The 22965-nt window shown below is 43.8% G+C and overlaps 1 pseudogene; it reads right to left on the reverse strand.

Annotated features, from left to right (window-relative positions):
• Positions 1–2406: 2406 nt before the first annotated feature.
• Positions 2407–22965, reverse strand: part of LOC140912712 (up-regulator of cell proliferation-like) — a 72050-nt pseudogene continuing 51491 nt past the window's right edge.

Genomic DNA, 22965 nt, shown 5'->3' on the forward strand with positions numbered 1-22965 from the left:
ATTATCTTTGAAAAGTCATGGAAAATGGGAGAGATTCCAGAAGACTGGAAATGGGCATCTATAAAAAGGAAAATAAGGACAACCTGGGGAAATACAGACCAGTCAGCTTAACTTCTGTACCTGGAAAGATAATGGAGCAAATAATTAAGCTCTAAATTTGCAAACATCTGGAAGATAATCAGGTGATAAGTAATAGTCAGCATGGATTTGTCAAGAACAAATCGTGTCAAACCAACCTGATAGCTTTCTTTGACAGGGTAACAAGCCTTGTGGATGGGGAGAAGCAGTAGATGTGGTATATGTTGACGGTAGTAAGGCTTTTGATGCAGTCTCACATGACCTTCTCATAAACAAACTAGGGAAAGACAACTTAGATGGAGCTACTATAAGATGCGTGCAAAACTGGTGGAAAACCATTCCCAGAGAGTAGCTATCAATGGCTAACTTCCTGTCAGGGTGGTTAAGCACTGAAATAAATTGCCTGAGGGGTTCTGGAATCTCCATCAATGGAGATTTTTAAGAGTAGGTTAGACAAACACCTGTCAGGGATGATCTAGATGATGCTTAGTCATGCCATGAGTGCAGGGGACTGGATTAGATCAGTGGTTCTCAGCTGGGGGTCAGTGAGCCCTTTCAAGGGGGCCGCGGAGCCCCACGGCTGAAACCTGGAGCCCCAGTGCTGAAGCCTGCCCCCCCCCTTCCCCCTAAGCCAGGAGCGGTGCGGGTCTGAAGCCAGTGGGCCCCCTGCTGTAGTTAGGAGCGGCGCGGGGCTGAAGCCCGTGGTGCCCTCCCCATCCCCCCCAAGCCGGGAGTGGCGCAGCCAGAAGCTAGGTGGGGCTGAAGCCGGCAGGGTCCCCACATCCCCTCCTAGCTAGGAGCAACGCGGTGCTCGAGCCGGCAAGCCTACCCTCCCCCACAAGTCAGGAGCAGCAGGGAGGCTGAAGCCGGGAGTCCCAGTGCCTTGCCCCTGAAGCTGGGCATTGCACTGGAAGCCCCCCTGCCTGCATACAGCCCATAGCTACCCCCTGCCTGCACCCTGAGCTACCCCCTGCCCATACACAGTCCTTAGCTATCCCCTCCCTGCACCCTGAGCTACTCCCCTCATTTCACACAGCCCCTAACTAACCCCCTGCCTGCACCCTGAGCGGTTTTCAAACCTTTTGAACTGAGTCCCCACTTTGAGATATATTTTTGGTTGCATCGCCCCAGAGCACAGACAAGCTGGGTGCCCTCCTGAGTGAGTCAGGGGGTGGAGATGGCACATCCTCCCTGGACCCTGCTCTGTGGAGATGGGATGAACCATGCCAGGCATTCCTCCCCCCGCCCCCCCAAAAAATAGAAGTAAAACTATGCCTATGCCCAAGTGTGTCCCCTTGGCCTGGAGCCCACGCTTCCCCCCTGCCGGGCCCTATTGTTTTTATAGGATGTTGAATGGGGTCTCAGCAAGAAAAAGGTTGAGAACCCCTGGATTTGATGATCTCTCAAGGTCCCTTCCAGTCCTATGATTCTATGTGGAAAGGAACAACTGAAACCGGGTGACATGGGCAAATCCACTGAGCAGCTGGGCTGACAGATAGAGTACGGCAACTGCGTGGCATGTGGCAATGAAGAGAAGAGATTCCTCCGTGGGACAGTAGACGGAGCCACTGCCCAATCCAGCTACACTCACAGCCCCACTGTCGAGAAGAGACTCAGAGAGGGAGTGTCATGGTTTGGGGTCACTGCAGAGAGTTTGGGCCATCAGTGTTGTTACTGGGGATTTCTAACCCTACATATTTCAGTCTGTTTGTGTGTGTGTGTGTGTATAGTTATCTAATTTCCCTTGTAACTGTGGAAACTCCAGTCTTTGGGTTGGGGTTTAACTGCTTCACCTGAGGGTTGCTCCATTGACTCCACAGCTGGCCCTGCCTATCCCACCACAGCGGTTACTAACTTGTGCCCCATTGGGTCTCCACCCCATCCCCCCCAGTGAGAGCTCAGGGCTCCGTGAAATTTTCTCACTGTTTAAGTGAGAAAACAAAGCCCGTTTTTCATGAGGTCAGTCATTCTTATCAGCATCAGGCCTCTCAGAAGGGCTAATTTAAATGTTAAGGGTTCCTGCATCACTTGGGATCTTGGGTTTGTTCTTTGGAAGTATCACATCTCCTGAAATGTTTGCTGACCTCACCCACTATCCTTCCTCTCAGGGCTAAATAAAACAAAAAGTTCCAAGGCAACATTTCAAAATAAATAAGCCAGCACAAAAAAGTCCGTTCCCAAGTTTATTTTGTTTAACTGTAAATGGTTTTCTGTTGCTTCTTATGCGTGATTACATTAAAACAAGAATACTAATTTCTTAATGCACAATAGGGAGAGTAAATGACAGTCATGCTCTAAATATAGCAGTTTAATTGTCTTCAACGGATTCTAATTGTCTTCAACTAAGCTATTGCTGGAAATGGCCAGGTCCTGCTGCAGCTCTTTGCAAAAGCTGTCTAAAAAGGCAGAAACTGTGTTATTGTTTTTATTTATGGAGTTTTTCAGAATTCCCTTGATTTTATTTATTATTCTGGATAGAATCCCTTTCTCCAAATCTCTCAAACTTGCCTTCCCTTCATAGTGGTCTATCAGACATCTCTGTATCCAGGATTTGACAAACTCTTCATAGTTACTTATGTATTTCACATAGTTGTCAAAGTTCATCTCTTCCAGCAGCTTCTTTAGCAAAAAGAACTGAAAGAAGCTTTGGCTGGCGTATTCAAGGGCCTGTTCACTGCTGAGAAAATTGTCAACTATTTCTAGTCCGAGCCTTTTGTTGACATAACCCACCAGGGCAGGTTTGAGACACTGATCGCAGAAATTCCTCACCCTTGTTTGGCTTTCCTTCTTTTCCAAATAGAGATCAGTAAATATGGAGAAATAATGAGGTTTCAGCTTCTCCAGATGTTGCTGAGGATCATTTTCTTTGATAAAATCTTCATGCATCTTCTGAAATGCCAAGCTGCTTCCCCCAAAACGTGACGCTTCAGGTCAACTTCAAACAAAGGAGAAGTGTGAAGTTGCTCAATCTCCTCCTCTTTTAACCTCTCATTAACCATATGCAGCAGTTCTCCACAATAGGTTTCATCATAGTCTGTTTTGGATTTAACTTTTTCTTCAATGTATTTCTTGCATTCAGTCATTAAAGATAGAGCAAACTCTTCAGTTTTACAGTAACATTCCTGTGAGAAGTATTCTGCAACTGCTCTGGTCCATTTTAAGTTTAAGTACTCCTTCTTCATTGTGAAAGACTTCATTCTATAATCCAGCAGGCTTTTTGCATGTTGTAGTATCTGTCTGACAGCACCCGCTCTGTGCTTCAGATCCTTTCTCAGCTGGAGATCCATATCTTGAACAACTTGACGTTTCTGTAAAGTACAGAGCGTTAACTCTGACAGGGTTTCTCGCCACATCGTTTCAAATTCTTTTTTCAGTTTCTCATGGTCTAATTTATCTTCTCTGTTTCGGTATTCAGCCAAGAGTCTGTCAACTTCCCCTTCAATTTTCTGCTTGTACTCAGACTGGGTATTGTCTATCTTGTGCTGTCCTCTTCGTATTCGAATTGCTTCCTTACAGTTACTGGTTGAAGAATTTTCAAGTTCTCTTTTGAGGCTATTTGCGCTCCTTTTGAAATCTTCTCTGTACTTTTCTATCAGGTTCAAATTTGGAGCTTCACTTTTAAAATACTGTTCTCAGTTATTCAAGAGCTTCTGTTCTCCCTGCTCTAGCTTCCCTTGTGCTTCCATTTTTAAGCTGTGAAAGAGATCACCCTCTAGTGTCTCTGGCAGCTGATTCTGGATAAAAGTTTCTTTTTCAGATATCCAGAGATACATCTCCTTGCGGAAACCCCATTCCCATTCAGAATACTTCATAGACAGCTGGTGATAGGCTTCAGCTACAAGGCTATTTCTAAAGCTAAAGATGAAGTTCTCATGTTTCACTGACTTCCACAGGCTCTTCAACCATACAATAAAATCAGGAATATCCTTTCCAGCTCTTTTCCGTGAACGGTTCTCTATGAATTCAAACAGGTATTTCTTTAGCTCACACACACTCTCACTGTATCCAGTGTTTACGGGAGCCATGGGAGGGACTCCATGCCGCAAGTCAGGCATGTACCAATTGTGTTTTTCTGGGTCATACTCCATAATATCAGAAAATGCCATTTCCCTGCTTTGCTTTTCCATCCTTGCTGCAGCTTTGGTCATTTCATTCAGCTGCTCCAGGAGGTGTTTCCTGTCCCTCATGTTTTGATCATGAGCAGACACATCACTGACATTCTGGTGCACAAACTGGCAGTTTGGCTGTTGTCCTATTTCCTTCATTCTGAGAAATGCATGGACCACAATTTGCAGAACATCCTTCATTTCTGTGGCATTCTCCATGGTCATGTTAACGACGGTGATGTCACTCAGTCCAATCACCAGGGTGGCCAGCTCATTGTCATGTTGATAACTGTCTTCCAGTGCTGTTAGTTCAGGGGCCTTCAGACCTTCAGTGTCTATCACCAGGATGAAATCACAGCCAAGCAGCTCCTGAACAGCTTCTGTAACTTTAATGAGTGTCATGAACGCTCCTCGCGTACATCGATCGCTACATTGATCAACTGCAGGCAGAACATGGTGTTGAGAAGAGTGGATTTCCCAGTACTCTGCACTCCCAGCACTGTTATAACCACCATTCTGGATCTACCCCCTAGTCTGATATGGAGATGAGTTAGAACATCTACTACCCAGCTCATGGGGATGTTGGAGGCATCTCCATCGATCAGCTCCACAGGAAACCCTTCCAGCATCAGGTCAGCTGCTGTGCATGGGAGATGGGAGAATTGTCTTTGGCTTTCTTCCATTTTCCCTTCTTTAACCATTGAGCATTCAGCGTCATAGAACTGTACCAACTCACGCATGAAATGCTCCACCCCCAAGGAACTATCAGATATTAATTTATCTAATTCCTCCAGCTGTTTTCGGTCCACTCCTGGAGTTTCACATTTCTCTTTATAGTCTGCCCACATTTCAGAAAGATTCCCCCTAGCAATATTATCCAGGCTAAATTTCATCCATTTCAGAAAGTAATGTTTCTCCACTGGATTCAACTGTACTATTCCATTGATAAACTTAGTCAAACCATTAGTACGGTCACACTGATTGTGCTGTCTACGTATCTCTAACCATTTCTGTTTCAGCGCAGATTTATAGTCTTCAATGGCCACGTCCCCTTGCCTTTTCATTTGGCACATCTCTTTTTCCAATTGAGCCAAGTTTTTCCATGGGTCTCCTTGCAGGCTCAGCATTCCCCTTTTGTATTTCGCCCCATCTCTTATTTCTGCAGTGATTTCTTCAGTATATTTCCTCGCACACTGACATGCCTGACACTCCTCATCCACCTGGATTCCTAGGTCACGTGCCGTCACAGCCATGGCTTCCAAACTCACTGTCTTCGGAGATGAATTCACTATGGTTCCTATGGTGGACTTCACCTTTTTCCACAAATCCTGCATTATTCATGGTACTATCTTTCACCAGTACTAGTGATTTGCTCAGTTTCAACACTGAGGACAGCTTATTAAGAAATCCCAGAGTTTCTTTGGGTTTCTTATTCTTGCAGTTGAGGATGAAGTAATATTTAGAGCTGGATTTTTTCAGAGATGATAACAGCTCGTATTCTCTCTCACCGATGCTCTCGGTAACTATGAACACTGCGGAGGAGACCGCTGTTAAAAAGCTAAACTGTAGCCAGTGGGACTCAGTGTCTCCGTGCAGATTTGTAACTGCAATGGGTTCTGGGAAAAGATCAGAAATTTCCGTCCCCCCAGGGAAATACCAGGAAATCTCAACCAGCCCATCTGCGATTTTCTGAAGGAAGTTCCCAGACTCCATGTCCCAATGGATAAAGAAATCGTGGTGCTGCTGGGAGGGGCTGAGAACCTCATTGAGGAGTTGGGACTTGGAGAAGCTGCAGCTCCCCATCCACAGAAAAGAAATCATTGGCATTTCTGTGAGCACCAGGCTCTCCTCTCTGAACCCTCTGCTCTGTGCCAGGGAGTGCGGCCTCCACTTCCTCACAATGTCCCTGATGACCCACAGTAGTAGGGTGCCCTTGGGGGTGTTGAGGGTGGGTAGCAGCAGAGGGAGGGCAAACTGGCACATGGACATTTTGGACAGGATCTCCTGCTGTAGGAAACTGAGCAAAGCAGAACAGCACAAAGAACATCAAGAGATTGCAGAGAAACTTTCATCTCAGTGTCACTAAAACAGAAAGTGCCATCAGTATGCAGTTTCTCCTCATAATCATCCATTTCTTCTGCAGGAGCCTTGTGCCCAATGCTTGTATTTCTGGCCGTCCCATTCAGAGCCATGACCTTCCTCAGGAAATGCCAAGGTAAATCACCTAATGCCTCTGGAATCCTGTTCTTGATGCTTTCTGGGCAGATCTCCAAAACATCCCTCAGCCTGATCTTGATGCTTCTGTGCTTCTCCAGGTTTAATCTGGACAGAACATCTTGAAATACTTTACTTCTTTCTGCAGAAGGAAGTAAAAACAAACCAAAATTTCAGAGTAGAAAATGGTGACTTTATATACAGTTTACTCATTCCATAGACAGCCTGATGTTTGTAATTTAAAGAAAAGCAGTACCCAGTAAGTAACAGATGACTTATACATCCTGGGTTCAATTCTTCTCTTACTTATATTGGTATAACAAAAATGAAGCCAATGGCATTACTTCCATGCAAATAAAACATAGTTCTGGCCCACTTTGAACTCCACTAGGTTGGTTTGCATTGTTTGATCCCAATCCTTATCCTCAGCGCAGTGCAGAGTCCACTTGAAAATGGCTTAAGTGGCCAACTGAGAATTTCCTAGAAAATCTTCCAGTATAACCAGCTCTATGACATCCCAGCTCACAGCTACTGGAGGAGGGGGCATAGACTCAGGACCCTGTCTCTGTGGTGATCCCAGAAGCTGGAATGATCCCTTGGCTGCTCTAAGCTGCTGCTCAGGATCAGACTGGTGCCTGGCAGTCTGAGGATCAGGTGGCTGTGATGGTAGCCTACACCCGTCACCCTGAGCTGTGCTGGGCATCAATGGTGGATCCTCATCCGGAGGATCTGACCCTTTATTTCCCTTTCAGCAGTCAGTGCAGATTACACCTTCTGGGAAGACTTATTTTTGATTTTCTTCATATCTTCCTCCATCTCTTTGCTGGGACATGTCTTTTACAGGTGTAGCTAACAGCACTGTGGCTTTGCTTACTTCCCAGCGACCAAATCAGTCCCTTCACTCACGCTACTTCCTCTCTCCTTTTGGGGAGCTGTGAGGACTGTCATTACTTACAAAGCAAATTTACCCACATTGCAACATGGGGAGCTAATGCTAAGACACCTCCAGGCCAGTCCTGGTATGGTAATGTCTCCAGTGCAGTGTTAGGGTATTTGGACCTAATAAACAATTAACCCATTTATTATGTGTTATAGAGACATTATTAAGGTCACAAGAGCAAACTATTCCACTGCACAGGAAAGATAGGAAGAATGGCAAGAGACCACCCTGGCTTAACCAGGAGATCTTCCATGATCTAAAAATAAAAAAAAGAGTCCTACAAAAAGTTGAAACTAGGTCAGATTACAAAGGATGAATACAAACAAACAACGCAAGAATGAAGGGGCAAAATTAGAAAGGACAAGGCACAAAAGGAAATCAAACAAGCTAGGGACATAAAGGGTAACAAGAAAACATTCTACAAATACATTAGAAGCAAGAGGAAGACCAAGGACAGAGTAGGCCCATTACTCAAAGAAGACAACAAAGCAATAACAGAAAATGTGGAAATGGCAGACGTGCTTAATGACTTCTTTGTTTCGGTTTTCACCAAGAAGGTTGGTGGCGATTGGACGCCTAACATAGTGAACACCAGTGAAAATGGGGTAGGTTCAAAACAGGAAAGAGTAAGTTGAAAATTACTTAGACAAGTGAGATGTCTTCAAGTCACTTGAGCCCAATGAAGTGCATCCTAGAATACACAAGGAGCTGACTGAGGAGATATCTGAGCCATTAGCTATTATCTTTGAAAAGTCATGGAAGACGGGTGATATTCCAGAAGACTGGAAAAGGGCACATATGGTGCCTAACTATAAAAAGGAAAATAAGGACAACCCAGGGAATTACAGACCAGTCAGCTTAACTTCTGGACCCGGAAAGATAATGGAGCAAATAATGAAGGAATCAATTTGCAAACATCTAGAAGATAATAAGGCAATATGTAATAGTCAGCATGGATTTGTCAAGAACAAATCATATCAAACCGACTCGATAGTTTTCTTTGACAGGGTGACGGCCGTGTGGATGGGGGGAAGCAGTAGATGTGGTATATCGAGACTTTAGTAAGGCATCTGATATAGTCTCAAATGACCTTCTCATTAAAAAACTAGGAAAATACAACCAAGATGGAGCTATTATAAGGTAGGTGCATAACTGGTTGGATAACCATTCCCAGAGTAGTTCTCAATGGCTCACAGTCATGCTGGAAGGGCACAACGAGTGGGCTTCTGCAAGGATCAGTTCTGGGTCTAGTTCTGTTCAATATAGTCATCAATGATTTAGATAATGGCATAGAGAGTACATTTATACAATTTGCAGACGATACCAAGGTGGGAGGAGTTGCAAGTGCTTTGGAGGATAGGATTATAATTGAAAAAGAGCTGGACAAACTGGAGAAATGGTCTGAGGTAACTAGGACAAAATTCAATAAGAACAAATGCAAAATATTCCACTTAGGAAGGAACAATCAGTTGGACATGTACAAAATGGAAAATGACTGCCTGGGAAGGATTACTGCAAAAAAGGGATCTAGAGGTCAGAGTGGACCACAAGCTAAATATGAGTTAACAGTGTAAGACTGTTGCAAAAAAACCAAATATCATTCTGGGATGTATTAGCAGCAGTGTTGTAAGCAAGACATGCAAAGTAATTCTTCTGCTCCAGTCCACGTTGATTATGCCTCAGCTGGAGTATTGTGTCCAGTTCTGGGTGCCACATTTCAGTAAAGATGTGGACAAACTGGAAAAAGTCCAGAGAAGAGCAACAAAAATGATTCAAGATCTAGAAAGCATGACCTATGAGGGAAGATTGAAAAACTTGGGTTTGTTTAGTCTGGAAAAGAGAAGACTGAGAAGGGACATGATAACCGTTTTCAAGTACCTAAAAGGTTGTTATAAGAAGGAGGAAGAAACATTATTTTCCTATCCTCTGATGATTGGACAAGAAGCAATTGGCTTAAATTGCAGCAAGGGAAGTTTTGATAGGAATTTTTTCCTAATGCCCGAACTGTCAGGGTGGTTAAGCACTGGAATAAATTGCCTAGGGAGGTTGTGGAATCTCCGTCATTGGAGATTTTTAAGAGCAGGTTAGACAAACACCTGCTAGATGGTGCTTGGTCCTGCCATGAGGGCAGGGGACTGGACTTGATGACCTCTCAAGGTCCCTTCCAGTCCTATGATTCTATAATGAAGCACCAGCTCTGCTTTAGTTTAGGTTGAGAAGCCCTTTCTACTTAAATGTTATTTCTTCTTAGTGCTGTAAGATCTCTATGCTTACTTGGAATATCTTGAAATTTGTTGTCTCATGGGGGAACAGGATAGGGTTAGTGACCCAAATTTCAGGGTCATTTGAGCAAGGAGTTCCCCAGACACAGCTCGTCAAAAACACAGCATTTTGCAAAATCAGCAGTCTTACAATGGAGGGGATTGTGCACCACAGAGCTCAGCATCCCCTACTTGATCTCAGTCACTCAGCATTTATTTCAGCCAGTGTGTGGCACTGACTGCCCGTTTGAGGAAGCAATACTGAAAACATCTATTAAAGGAAACCTTTGGCTTTCTAGAACACTGCGTGCAAACACTCATAAGCCAAAGAGATTGAAACGTGCATGTGCTGTGAGCCTAGGCAAGAGTCTTTCCAGACAGTCCACTCTCACAGTAGCTGGATGGCTCAAGTACATTTGAGCCCTACTCTACTCCACAGTATTAACAACCTTCCTCAGAATACCATCCTTGCCGCCATGGATGTCACTTTCCTATACACCAATATCCCTCACAATGACAGGATAGCTGCCTGCCCCAAATATTTAAAAGACAGTGGACAACCATCAATTATCCATCCCAAACACATAGCCAAACTCATCCAATTCATCCTCGCCTGTCATAGATTTACCTTCAGCAATAAACATTTTGTCCAAAGCATGAGAACAGCCAGGGGTACTAGGATGGCTCCCCAATATGCTAACCTCTTCATGGGTCATCCTGAAGAAGAATTTCTGGAGAAGTGCATCATGAAACCAGTGATATACCTAAGAAATTTTCATCCTATGGGAAGACAGCTTAAACTCCCTCAGACTTCCACCACAACTTCAACAACCACCACCCATCCATTAAACTCTCTCTGGAGCTTTCCCACACTAGCATCAACTTCTGGACACCACAATCAGCTTCATCAATGGAACCCTACAGACAACCATATACAAGAAAGCCATGGATCACCACACCTACCTTCATAGATCTAGTAACCACCCCAACCATACCAAGAAATATGTTATTGACAGCCAGGCACTCAGATACCACAGAATGTGCTCTGAGGAGAAAGTAAGTGATATATACCTTAATGAAGGGATAGCCTATTTTTGTCAAGGTCCAAATTTCTTGGTCAAGGTATAGTCAAGGTCCAGACTCCAAGAAAAAAATGTTTAAAAACCCATAATGATAATAAACAAATAAAAACATTGTGGGGTCCATTCAAAAGCATCTCGCATTCCAGATTTGGCCCATGGTCCGCCTATTGACTATCCCTAGCTTAACACACTTGTTGTTGATATTGTGAAGGCCAAAACTATAACAGTGGTCAAAAAAGACCTAGGTAAATTGATGGAAGATAGGTCCATCAATGGCTATTAGCCAGGATGGGCAGGGATGGTGTCCCTAGCCTCTCTTTGCCAGAAGTTGGGAATGGGTGACAGGGGATGGATCACTTGATGATTACCTTTTTTATTCATTCCTTCTGAAGCACCTGACATTGGCCTCTGTCAGAAGACAGAATACTGAGCTAGATGGACTTTGGTCTGACCCAGTACGGCCACCCAGTATGGTCACTTAAAACCACCTTCACCAAACAAGGACACTTCATCAGAGAAGTAGATTGCATCATGCAACAGGCCACACAAATACCCCAGGAGAACCTGCTTCAATACAGAAATAAACCCCCTTCTGACTGCATACCCCTATTTGTCACCTACCACCCCACACTGGAACCCATACAGTAAAGCTAGTGTAACCACCAATGGGTGTAAACAACTACACCCCATACGCGATGGGTACCCCATCATGAAAGAAATATTTCAAGAATCATCTCTTCTGGTCTTCGAACACTCTCTTGAAACTCATTGTTGCCCTGGTTTGAGGGATATGTATACCCCATTATGTGATCAAACTAATTGCAACCATATTATGTGCATTCTGCCAATAGGAATTAATGAAATAGAACACCACATAGTTAAGGGTTAATTTGGAGACAGGCTTTTAGAAGCGAGGTCATATCTAGCTGATAGTTTTTGCTAATCAGAATGGGAGGAGGGGACAGACAAGTAAACAACTGAGACTGAAAACCTTGGTGGTTGGAAAACTTTGAATCTAGGCACCTCTAATATGAAAAGTTGACTGAAAGTTAGAAAAGAGATGATCCAGTTGGGGTCATTATGACCTATGTGTTTTGTAGAAGTTAGTTATAAAAGATTAGCTAATAGAGTATATTGTGGAGCAGTCCTCTGAAGCCATCTTGAGACACTTTTTTCTGACACCCTTTCTCCCTGGTGGGTGAGCAACTGGTCACTGCAAACCTGCTGTTAATTACTCAATACCATTCCAGATCTGAGGAAAAAGATCTGGGATGTTCTAAACCTATTGCTTATGTCTCTGTATGCTTAAATCTAATAAACTGCAGTGTTAGATAAGAGCATACTTACTTGCATTTAATCCTTGATCAGACAGAAGTGCTGTGTTCCTGTTGATTGATTCCTGACACTACATGGAGTGAAATAGTTAAGTTGCCCCTGCTGTGGGTTCTGAAAACCCCAGATAACACTCGTCATCAAGAGGAAGCTCCCCACAGACCAGGACACACCCACTCAAAGCAGCACCAGACTCTGCCAGAACTATAGATGCAAAACTTGCAGACATATCTCCATTACTATAATGATCAACACTCCACACAAAACACCTTTCAAGATCCCAGGATCTTATACATGCCTATCACATGTAGCACACTTCATCCAGTGCACTAAATGCCTGAATAATGATTATATGGATGAAACAGATAAGCACTATAAACTCAAATGAATATACATAGGAAAATGATAAAAGACAAAAACAACCGATCACCTGTGGGTAAACACTTTTCAGAAAGTAATCACTCTGTATCTGACCTATCAGACCCAATCCTCAAAGGCAACTTGCACAGCATTTTCAAAAGAAGAACCAGGGAGCTTACATTCATTACTCTGCTGGACACCAAATCGTGGATTATGGACATCATGGATTGAACAGAGACACTAGATTTATGGTTTATTAAAACAATCTGTAATCCACTAACCCCTTCTTTTTTTTCTATTTGCAGCGGTGCTAATGGCCCATTCTACTTTGAATGGTCCCTTACAATATGTGCTAATTAATTATGCTAAATAATCTGTTCCATCTTGCATTTTGCTCTGACATTGGGAGTAATGTTCCCAGACCTGAAGAAGAGCTCTTTGTGGCTCAAAAGCTTGTCACTCTCACCAACAGAAGTTGGTCTAAGAAAAGATATTACCTCACCCACATTGGCTTTCCAATATCCTGGGATCTACCCAGCTACAACTACGCTGCAGACAACCCTATGCTTGTCAGAAATCTGAGAATAATCTCTAGGAATATTGACAGGTTTCAGAGTAGCAGCCATGTTAGTCTGTATGCACAAAAAGAAAAGGAGTCCTTCTGGCACCTTAGAGACTAACCAATTTATTTGAGCGTAAGCTTTCGTGAGCTACAGCTCACTTCATTGGATGCATTCAGTGGAAAATACAGTGAGGAGATTTATGTACACACAGAACATGAAAAAATGGGTGTTATCATACACACTCACTTAAGATGAGCTATTCAAGTTGCAGTGGGGGAGGTTTAGATTGGATATTAGGAAAAACTTTTTCACTAAGAGGGTGGTGAAACACTGGAATGCGTTACCTAGGGAGGTGGTAGAATCTCCTTCCTTAGAGGTTTTTAAGGTCAGGCTTGACAAAGCCCTGGCTGGGATGATTTAACTGGGAATTGGTCCTGCTTTGAGCAGGGGGTTGGAATAGATGACCTTCTGGGGTCCCTTCCAACCCTGATATTCTATGATTCTATGATTACCAGTAGGAGAGTGGGGGCGGGGGGTGGGGGGAAGAAAACCTTTCTTGATAACTTCTGGAAATGGCCCACCTTGCTTATCACTAGAAAAGGTTTTCTCCCGTGCCCCCCCCACCCCCCCGGTGGTAATTATTATTTTCTGTGGGTATCTGCAGCTGTTCTTGTGACACAGTGCCCTCTGGTGGGCAAAAGGTGGAATGCAGCAACATTTTGGCAGAAGCTTTTTTTTTCTACACAAAAAATTAAAGATATGCATGGCTCATTAATTATGCATGCCTACAGTAGTACAGAATTCCTCCAGGAGTAACGTTTGGCGAAAACCTGATTTCAGAACAGCTGTTCCTTTGTAGAAGATTTTCTTCTTTGATGAAACACAAATGCCTCATGATTAAAAAAATCCCATTCCCCATGCACCAAGTGAACACTCCAAGGGTTGAAATGCAGGACTATTGAAGTTCAAAATCTTGGTCTTTATCTTCAAGGTGCTCAATGGCCTTGGCCTAGTGTATCTAAAAAATCAACTAACGCTACAGGACAAAGACTGTGGTCAACATTTACTCTTGTCTGCCACAATGAAATGGAATTCTTTACAAGGTAAAGCTCGTCTAGGTAGGAGACAGAGTTTCCTTGAAAAGGTGACCAATAATTTAAATCTGATTGAATATCAGATTAGGAGTGAGCAGAGGGATTCAAAGAGGAAAGTGATGGGTTCAAATCAACAGGTAGAGAACGTGCTTTTAGCAGCTCAACCTCAATACATTATTTCTTTTAAAAAATGCTTATGGATACACTGGACACAGAAATATTTTGGATTGCTTTTTCCCAAAATTGGCATTTCTGAATTGTTTGGGATATATACTCAATGTGTGTCCACCTCAGATACCCATCCTACCTGACCTTCAATGAAATTGAGGAGTTCAACATTAAAAATTAAACGTTGTTTTAAAACTATTTTAAATAATTGTGGCACCTTAGAGACTAACAAATTTATTTATATGCTCAAATAAATTGGTTAGTCTCTAAGGTGCCACAAGTCCTCCTTTTCTTTTTGAGAATACAGACTAACACGGCTGCTACTCTGAAACCTATTTTACATACATTATTCTTCCTCTATAATGTGGTCATGGCCTTTCCAGTGTGCAGTAAATCAGTTACTGAAATTGCGAACTGATGGTAGTTGGCTTATTTAGGCACATAATGGTACCTTTCCTCAGTCCTCAAGTCCATGCAGTTCCATCCCCCCTCTTGAGTCACATGAGCTTGGGGAGGAGAGAAACTATGGAGACAACCCAGAAACTCAGCTGAGGGGGACTGGGGCATGCAGCTCTAACGAGGACCTGCAGATTCTGATGGTGTCATCAATCACACGTTCATAGAATCATAGAATCATAGAATATCAGGGTTGGAAGGGACCTCAGGAGGTCATCTAGTCCAACCCCCTGCTCAAAACAGGACCAATCCCCAATTAAATCATCCCAGCCAGGGCTTTGTCAAGCCTGACCGTGAAAACTTCTAAGGAAGGAGATTCTACCACCTCCAAAGGGAACGCATTCCAGTGTTTCACCACCCTCCGAGTGAAAAAGTTTTTCCTAATATCCAACCTAAACCTCCCCCACTGCAACTTGAGACCATTACTCCTTCTCCTGTCCTCTTCTACCACTGAGAATAGTCTAGAACCATCCTCTCTGGAACCACCTCTCAGGTAGTTGAAAGCAGCTATCAAATCCCCCCTCATTCTTCTCTTCCGCAGACTAAACAATCCGAGTTCCCTCAGCCTCTCCTCATAAGTCATGTGTTCCAGACTCCTAATCATTTTTGTTGCCCTTCGCTGCACTCTCTCCAATTTATCCACATCCTTCTTGTAGTGTGGGGCCCAAAACTGGACACAGTACTTCAGATGAGGCCTCACCAATGTCAAATAGAGGGGGACGATCACGTCCCTCGATCTGCTTGCTATGCCCCTACTTATACATCCCAAAATGCCACTGGCCTTCTTGGCAACAAGGGCACACTGCTGACTCATATCCAGCTTCTCGTCTACTGTCACCCCTAGGTCCTTTTCCGCAGAACTGCTGCCTAGCCATTCGGTCCCTAGTCTGTAGCTGTGCATTGGGTTTTTCCGTCCTAAGTGCAGGACCCTGCACTTATCCTTATTAAACCTCATCAGATTTCTTTTGGCCCAATCCTCCAATTTGTCTAGGTCCCTCTGTATCCTATCCCTGCCCTCCAGCATATCTACCACTCCTCCCAGTTTAGTATCATCCGCAAATTTGATGAGACTGCAATCCACACCATCCTCCAGATCATTTATGAAGATATTGAACAAAACCGGCCCCAGGACCGACCCCTGGGGCACTCCACTTGACACCGGCTGCCAACTAGACATGGAGCCATTGATCACTATACGTTGAGCCCGACAATCTAGCCAACTTTCTATCCAACTTATAGTGCATTCATCCAGCCCATACTTCTTTAACTTGCTGACAAGAATACTGTGGGAGACCATGTCAAAACCTTTGCTAAAGTCAAGAAACAACACATCCACTGCTTTCCCTTCATCCACAGAACCAGTAATCTCATCATAGAAGGCGATTAGATTAGTCAGGCATGACCTTCCCTTGGTGAATCCATGCTGACTGTTCCTGATCACTTTCCTCTCATGCAAGTGCTTCAGGATTGAATCTTTGAGGACCTGCTCCATGATTTTTCCAGGGACTGAGGTGAAAACCCGTTGTGGGTTTTTTATATATTTTCACTCTAGACATTAGTAGTATACAGCTCAATAGGATTCATCAATATATATATTTTTACAGGTTTCCACACCCTCTTTTGTCCTCCAGTTTCATATGTTGACACATACACATTTGGCACTGTTGACCATTTTTGAAGGAAAAAAAAGTATTTTTTCCTTTTCACAAGGCATATTTATTAGAGATGACCTGAAGAAGTCTTCTTCTGAAAGCAGTGAAATTGAGAAAGCCTTTACAAAATACATACACCACAGGAAGCTGAGTATTTTGTACATTGTGCAAAATGTGTTTTGCCAGGGGAAAAAAGACAAATGATTATTTTAAATACAAAGTATATGGTTCTCTTTAAAACCATGGAGATAAACTGCAAGTTACAACCCAGGCAATGCAAACGTACCCTGGGAAAACACAATTCTTTTGGGAGGCTTTTGAGGATGCTATCAAAAAGCCCAGAAGTTTCTGCTGGTGGATTTAAATGTTTTAGCACCCGAAGCCTACAGGTTAAGAACAAGCATTTCTCCCCCAGACTGGCCCTATGTATACACCTTGAAAAAAACAGAAAAGTAGTAATTTTTTTAACAATCCTTAGCCATTTTAAAAAAAAAGAGCATCCCCCTGATAAGCATGTCTAGCCATGTACACAGAAACCTAGCTCTTTTGAAACTCCTCATCAAAGCCAGACCGCATCAAAGGAAGGTTATTCTGTGCTCAGCCTCTGACAACCTGGTAGTGGCCAGCTCAGAAATAGCACTCAACTCTGTAAAAGGAAAAGTCCCCCAGAAACCCTAACAAGTAAGCATGCTAAAAAGAAAATGGGGGATTAGTAAAACACTGAGCGATTACAAAAACCTGTTCCTCAAAAGAATAAAAGATGATTGTAAAACAGATCAGGGGTTTTATCAAACATTTGTTGAGTTTTGCTGTCAGGCATTTTAAATAAAATGGTTGAAAAATTGTACCTCGTTCCTAGCCATCAGCTAGAACAAACACGCCTCTAGTGATGAAACATGCCTCTAGTGATGAAGAAAATATCAGAACCACACCTCCTCACCAATTGGATTCAGAGATGAAAGACGTTCTTGAAAGATCCAGTTTATCAGACTCTGAAAAGGCTAAACTTTACGAGAGGGTCCTACAAAGGTATCTGGTATAGGCCAAGAAGGGTGAAGAAAAAAGACTAAAAGAAGTCTCTTTCTCCCAGAGTAAGAGGAGCAGGGGGCTGGGCCCATGGCAAAAAGGCGGAGGGTCATGGCCCCTTGGCCTCCCCATCTTCCAGCATCCCTGTCACCATGTGGTCATTTTCTGGCAGGGGCATGCCTATGGACAGAACTCTAAGGCTTTCAAGCCATGTGTAGGGCAGCTTGTGTTTGGAACAAAGGAAGCACAGGCTGCATGGCAAAAGACTATAAAAGGCAGCTGCATCTTCTCCATTTTGTCTTCAGTCCTGCTTCTTATCTCTGGGTGAACTTTGCTACAAAATGAAGCTCTGAACAAAGGACTGAATGACCCATCCTAGCTGGGGTTGTGTTCCAGAGGGACATTCAAGCCAGCAAACTCACAAGTACTGATAGGAGCCTGATATATGGACTTTCAAATCTTTGTATATATGTAACTGCTTTACCATTTAACATCTATCTTCTTGTTCTTTCTTTTTTCTTTATAATAAACCTGGCTGGCAGAGTGGTATTTTGGGTAGTATCCAAACCTATACTGGCCTGGTGACATGGCTGACCCTTTGGGGTCAGAAGAACATTTTGTATATGTGAGCAGAGTTTTTAGATAACTTCTCACTGTACTGGACGTAGGTGTTGATTGGGAGCCAGAGACTGGAATGCAATTAAGGGGCTGTGTGATTTCATTTTTGCTTCTTGATAACCAGTGTGGGGGATTGGAAGCACAGTTTGTGACTGGTTGGGGAGTTTAACTTCAGTGTTACCCACCAGTCTGGGGAGTATCTGCTCTCCCCTTTGCAGCCTGCCCTGACATTGGCATTTCCAGTGAGGGGTTCCCCTCGCACTGCTGGTCACACCTCGTTTGGACCGTACCAGTTAGTCACCATGCCTTTTGGTTTCTGTGCGGCCGCAGCCACATTTCAGTGACTTACGGACAGGCTGCTGCAATCTCACCACCTATATGCAGCAGCCTACATAGACAATATAGTTGTAGACAGCCTCATGTGGGAAGAACATCTCCAACACCTCACAACCATCTTGCAAGCTATAGGGGAAGCCGGGCACACCATCAACCTAGTCAAGTGCCATCTTGGGCAGCGAGAGGTAACATAGTTGGGGTACAGTGTGGGCCGAGGTACCCTACACCCCCAGTTGGATAAAGTACAAGCCTTAGGGGACTGCCCGGCCCCTATGACAAAAAGGCCGGTAAGCCAAGTCTTGGGCCTAGCAGGATACTATTGCTACTTTCTGCCAAACCTTGCAACGCTCATGTCACCCTTACCCGACCTAAAAAAGAGCTTCCAGCTTCACAAGATACAGTAGTCAGCAGAGTGTGAGAGAGCTTTCCTGGAACTGAAGGATCGACTAACTAGGGATCCCATCCTATTCCACCCAGACTTTGACAGAGCCTTCATATTACAGACTGACGTCATATTACATATTGATGTCAGTCATATTACAGACTGACATCAATGCCCGGGCCATGAGGTGGTAACTTTCACTGCAGCCCTACGATTTTCAAGTTGGCCACCGACCCGGTAAGGCCCATGCAAATGGCAGACTTCTTTTCCCGAGTGGGCAGTAAAAACCCAGAAGAGAGACCACAACCAGATTCCCTCTTAAAGAGAGGTGTGCATGACGGGGCGCAGTGGTTGCCCTTGTAAGAACCATGACAAGTGCTATGTAAGTGAACTTAGCCAGTATGCCATGTTACCAACTCTTATTGTGAATTTAGAGTTACATGGTGTCTTTGTAAAGTCCAATAGGATCTCCTTATTCCTGGCTTTAAAATCCTGAAATTTCCCATAGTAGAAATAATCGCTGTCTCCCATTACTTGAAATGAGATTGATGCCAAACTGCCCTGGGATGAGACGACTATCATTCACTACAGGCTTTGCATGTGAAAGTAAGGCTGCCCCAAATAGAGATGGCTGCCATCTCCCACAGTTTTCCATTATACTGAAGCCAGGGTGCCCTCAGAGACAATGGCCACTTTCTGGACTCTGTGGTTAATGACTGGACAAGTAACTCTGAGGAACTGGGAGGAACGTGGGAAGCAGGAGACATCCTCATGAGGAGAAGAGGCTATTCAGAGAGGTGGGGGGGAGGACTGAGGAGATCTCAGGGAAATAGGGGGTGAAAGAGGGAAAATGTGAGGGGTAAGATACTGTAAGGGCAGGGGAGAGGGTGGGAAAATGTGGGGGCAAGCGAATGCAAGGTGGCACTGGGGACAGAAGCCTCTGGGGGGCAATGGGAGGAGTGTGGAGTGGAGGAGGGGACTTAGTGGGGCAGGGAGGGGAAGGGGATAGGATAGGGGTAAAGGAGAGAGATGAAGAGGCACAAAATGGCAGCTCCACCCTTGCAGGGGTTAGGAGTAGATAAGGGGAGTCATCTTCAAGCAGATGGGGGGGAAGTCTGCAGTTTGCATATTTGTTTAGTGTTGAATTTGACCCTAAGGCACTCCACAGACTAAAGCAGGAGGCAGCTTTCCCCTAAAGGCTCACAAACCAGACAAGAAATTTACAAACCGTGAAGTATAGTATAATTATCGTTTTACTCTTATGATATTTAGGCCAATCTCATGTGTATTTGGTTTTTGAAGGTCCTAATGGATCATTTTTGTAAACTTAAGTGAAGCATGTTGGGTGAAATTCTGGCTCCACTGAAGTCAGTGACAAATTCCTGTTGGAGGAGAGAGGTTCTTCAACAGCCACCCAATAGGAGAAGTGGGGGGAAACAACCTAACTAGTTTGAAGATGGAGCTTGAAAAGTTTATGAATGAAATGATGTCATGGGGTTGCCTATGACAGCAGGGACTGAATTCGATGACCGAGGAGATTCCTTCAAGTCCTATGTTCTATTGACTTCAAAGGCACCAGAATTTCACCCACTGAATTTAGGTACAGTGCAAAAATTATGAGAGGAAATACCGTAAAGTCCTTCTGTCTCCTCCAGCTCCAGGACCGGCTCAATGAACCCTTCTTGCTCCAGCTTTAAGACATCTTTCTGCCTTGACTTTGGAGCTCTCTGTGTCGCTGAATCTTGCTCCTGATTTAAACCATCTGATAGTGAAATTAAAGAAAATAAATTATCGGTACTTCATCAATAATTGACTTTCTCACTAGACACAAACACATGTATTTTCTTCCCCGTTTGTGTGAATACAAACAAACTGAAAATGTGGAAGAATCACTGCTAATTTCCTTGTAATAATCTGAGAAGTGCAATGTATAAGATGGAGTCCTCAGCTCTTTGTAGGGAATTTTACTATGAAATCCTGGGCCATATCTGAAATAGATGAAGATGCAAAAATGCAACCTTTACTTCTGCAAAAATATATTAAGTGTTGGGTTTGTTTGTGGGGGTTTTATTATTGTTTTGGTTTCACTCAAATAATTTTAAAAGCAGCTGAAGGTTGCAGGTGAAAATTTCTTAGGAGGCTTTTCTATTCCTCACTGAGGCCCAATATCCAGGTTAATTTAGAAAAAAGAGGTGTTAAATAATAACAGTTATAACCAAAAGAAAAAAAATGTTTTTGTCATACGGTAGAATGAAATGTCTTCTAAATTCAGAGGTGCTTTCGTATTTATAGGACTACTGAATGTCACACAGGTTACACGTTGCTATTTTACTGGGACGTTCTGCAAGCTTCATACACTTTTGACTTTGTGCAACTGTACAAGTACATAGTGAAATCAGGATAGACCGTTTTGTTTGTTTTTTGCTTGAGTTTATTTTATTTCTTTTTTCCCTGGGGAAAAAAAAAGCACTGGGTGATATTTTCATTCCTGCTCTGGACCCTTTATGCTGGGTAAAAGGGCCAGAGGAATGGTTCCAGCGGAGGGAGAATCCCCTCTATACAGGAAGTGCTGCTTTGCCACTGTTAAAAAAAAATTACAACTGTTTCTTTGAGAAGGTCTAACAGCTCCATACTTTAGAACAGGGACTTGACATTTGGAGCAAGGGGGCCTTTTGCTGTCTCTCAGAAAATTCTTCCAGAACTACCCAATTTATACGCCTCTGAAAATAACTCTTGGCACATGCTCAGTAGAGGCTTGTTAGAAGCTGGCAGCCAAAATCTAAGATTCCATCCTCACTGAGCATGATCCATCCCCACACAGCTCCAAGTTAACCTTAGTGAATGCCCTCCATCCCTGAAATTCTCTGTGCCAACCTCACTGAGCATGATCTGCCTGCAAAGAACTCACAGAGTATGCTCTCGCCCAGGGCTTGAGGCTGACAAAAAACTTTCCCTGCAATTGCTCCTTGCAGTTGCTGGTGGCCACCGTGGCATCGGGCATTGAACTGCTAGCAGGGTGAGTGTCTGCTGTGGTCTCAAAGCTCCCCCTGCTGGCACCCTGGCAGTGAGGATGAAAGCCTGATTCCACTGTAGATGCGGTGAGAAGCAGAACAGGGACTGGGGCAGCTGGAGGATATTAATGGAATGTGGCAGAACGCAGTGTAATGGGAATCAGAGGCAGAATGGTGTAGGCGCCCCAGGTATCCGTCCCTTTTCTACCACCCCACCCAAAAAACCTCATCCTCTTATACCCACAAGCTGCCTGTGATGGCCCCGATTTCCATGAGTTGCTTCAGGCTCCCAGCATTGCCGATAGTGCACCCGTCACAGTTCCTGGGAGTGAGGAGTAGAGCCCCAAACCAAGTGGGAAGAGTCCCGCTTACCTATAGATCCTTTGCTTTTTCTACGGAATGGGGAACATGGAAAGCATCCTTTTTTCTTCTTCCTTTTCCATTTTTCTTTGGGCTCTAGTGTCTCCTTAGCTAATAAAGAAGAACAGATTAAAAGAGTATTCAGCGGTTACCCTTGTAATAGGCATGATAAGTGAGATGTAAGTGAACTTGGCCAGTATACCATGTTGCCAACTCACATTGTGAATTTAGAGTTACATGGTGTCTTTTAAAAGTCCAATAGGATCTCCTTATTCCTGGCTTAAAAATCCTGAAATTTCCCATATTAGAAATGATTGCTGTCTCCCATTACTTTAAATGAGATTGACACCAAAATGTCCTCAGACGAGATGATTATCATTTACCACAGGCTTTGTGCTGGGTAAAATGTCCAGAGGAGTGTTTCCAGCTGGGATAGAATCCCTTCTACACAAGAACTGATGACAGCCGCAGGACGAAGGGTGCGGTCTGAATCCCTAGGGTAGGAGGCATACCCGGGGTGGTGCTGCAGGCAATCAAAACATATCAGGGATGGACCCACAAAATGTAGCTCTGCAGAGATTGTGGGAAGTCCTGCTGCTCACAGGCAGTCAGGGACAGGCTGCTATTACTTAGAAAGCCCCTGCTTTGGAAGATGTTTTGGCCCCAGAGTAGCCCACAATCAGGAGTTTGTAAAGGTGGTTTAAAGCCATCTTGTCCTCCTCTTCATGGACTGCAAATAAAAGGCAGCACGGAATCTAAACCCATATGATCAATGTTACTATTTAATATTATTAATCATGTTTATTACATCAGTAAGAAGGGCCTAAGGCAGGGGTAATCAATAGGCAGACCGCAGGCCAAATCCAGACTGCCAGATGCTTTTGAATGGAACCCCAAATCTTTTTATTTTCTTCTTATTATAATTT

The sequence above is a fragment of the Lepidochelys kempii genome, chromosome 6 (assembly GCF_965140265.1).
Source record: "Lepidochelys kempii isolate rLepKem1 chromosome 6, rLepKem1.hap2, whole genome shotgun sequence".
Taxonomy (NCBI): Eukaryota; Metazoa; Chordata; order Testudines; family Cheloniidae; genus Lepidochelys; species Lepidochelys kempii.